We start from the raw sequence: 2,414 nt of genomic DNA, 5'->3' as shown, positions 1-2,414 counted from the left end.
CTTGTGGGTTTTGACACTTCATTTACATGTTCCATATTTACTCTTTGCCTAACATGATGTTTGTTTCCATTTAGAAGCATGTTTAATTTTTTACCATGTTCACCCTTTGCTTCCCTCTTTAAATGTGGCTTGGTAGGATACTTTGGTGATGATTATAGGTCTCTCATGTGTGAATTCCATGTTTAATCTATTGACTTCTCTTATCTAAATTGATTTGTGACCATACTTCTTGTTTGAGAATTTTTGACTTGTCTTGTTGATTTGAATGAATGATTGCTTATTTGAATGCTTATTCTTTGAATTCAATTCTTGTTTGGATTTTTGGTATGCCATTGCGACATGTTTTATTTGACTATCTTGTTCATGTTTGTCTCTTATTTATTCACCATGTCCCTTCTCTTTTGTCTTTGCTTGTTAGCACCTAGATTAGAGGACTAGTTCCGAATTAGGTTTGTTTGTAACCTTATCTTTGTGCATTTTTATGACACTTCTTTTCCAAGCATGATTGATTGATGATAATGAGTTTATTTTGCCTTAGTTGTTTACTTATATTTATTCTCTTCTCCTTCACTTTAATTCACTTTCTTATACCATGCTAAGTTAAACACTACACACTTGTAGCCTTGCATGCTAGCTTGTTTGAGTGTTTGCTTTCTTTTGGATTCTCTAACGCCAAAACATCTTGTGCATGACCCTTAAGGCCTTTATTAAAATTTCTAAATTCTTACTTTGATGATAAAATTTTTACCCCATGATTGTTTAATAACATGTTTTTTGGTTGGTTAATCTTGGTATGTGTGCTTTGCTTACTTACTTGTTTAAGTAGGATGTTTCTTAGGTTAAGAGATGTCCATATCTTGTATGCCTTAACCCTTTATTCTCATTAGATGTATAATTGTTAAATTATCATCTTTCCTTCTACCTTGTTTCTTGCTTGGCTGTTCACCCAATTGCATGTTCTTTCATCTCCGAGTAGGTATTGCTTTAGGTATCTTGTTTAAGTGTCTATGTGGGAGTAAGTGTTCACTTCTCATTTGATGTGTGATTATTTGATTTCCATATTTTCTCTTATTTTTCCTTGATGACATGAATGTTACTTGTTTAAGTTCTCTTTGTGTTATCTTTAGTCTTGGTTTGGTACTTATATAGGTGTTTACCTGGTTACATGTTCATGTGACATTTGCTTGCCTTGTTTAAGTGTTTGATTGCATGCTCCCCCTAGGATCATTTAGTTCTTTCTTGTTCAAGATATAGCTAAGTAAACCTTAGGATTGGTACACATACATGACAACATTAGGTAGAAGTATCCATTGATCCTAACTTTAGGTCCACATTGTATGGCAACAACTAGTATTGAGACTTCCCTTTGTTAGTTTTTTTTTCTCTTTTGCATCCATTCTAAATTTAAAACCTTTTTCTTAATCAAAATAAAAAACACTCTAATACTATTGGAACTCTTTCACAATTAAGAGAGAAATACACAGATACCCCCACCTTCTAAGGGACCATTTAATGTATCCTTTCAACAAAAACACTCAACAAATTAAATATCCTTTTTCCACTTGGCTTTTCTTATGAAAATTTTCAATAAGGGTTGTTACCCATAAAAAACACCAACACACCAAAGTTTTTGAGAAGAACTACGGTGCTCTGATTCTTTTTGATACGTAGGCATTGGGTTGCAAAACCTAAGCAAGCACAATAATAGAAATCTTTTCTTTTTCTCTGTTAATAATTCATTCTCGTGTAATCCCTTCGTAACCGAGCTTTAGACTTGACACACCTTTTGACTAGAACAACAATAGTGGATCCTATAGAGTACTACAGACGTGAGGGGTGATAATACCTTCCTCTTGAGAAATCGACTCTCTTACCCATCTCTTGGTTGCGAGACCATTAGATTCATCCTTTTGTAGGTTTACTCAGTGTTTCCTTTCCCTATTTTAGGATAAATAACATTGGTGGCGACTCTGTTTTTCGTGTGTGCGTTTCTCCGAGATGCGACAATGTCAGGTCAAATTTTATAGGACTTGAGGTCAAGAAGAGCTTCAAATCCATCTGCATCATACCCTAACTAAGAGCTAGATGATATAGCTTTCTTACTAGAAACATCTATTAGAGGTTCTAGCATTGTGTTTAAGGGAGATGGTTGTTTAGAAGTAGGGAATTCAACTAGCTGATTCAGAATACCAGTGGGTTCATTGGTAGAAAGAGGTGTGTGTTTAGGTGAGGGAATTGTTAAGAGAGTTGGAGAAATATGGTTAAGGGTGGTGAAATCAAAATCATCCTCAGAGACTAAATTCATATTTATACCTATTTTAGCAGAATTCAGAGCATTTGAAGCAGTAGTTTCTATGAAAACTTCTTTAGAAACAGTAGAGGCTTCCACAACCTTTAAACCAACCATGACTTCA

Source organism: Lathyrus oleraceus, chromosome 5 (genome assembly GCF_024323335.1).
Source record: "Lathyrus oleraceus cultivar Zhongwan6 chromosome 5, CAAS_Psat_ZW6_1.0, whole genome shotgun sequence".
In the NCBI taxonomy this organism is placed as follows: domain Eukaryota; kingdom Viridiplantae; phylum Streptophyta; class Magnoliopsida; order Fabales; family Fabaceae; genus Lathyrus; species Lathyrus oleraceus.
Note: the sequence above shows the minus strand (reverse complement) of the source record.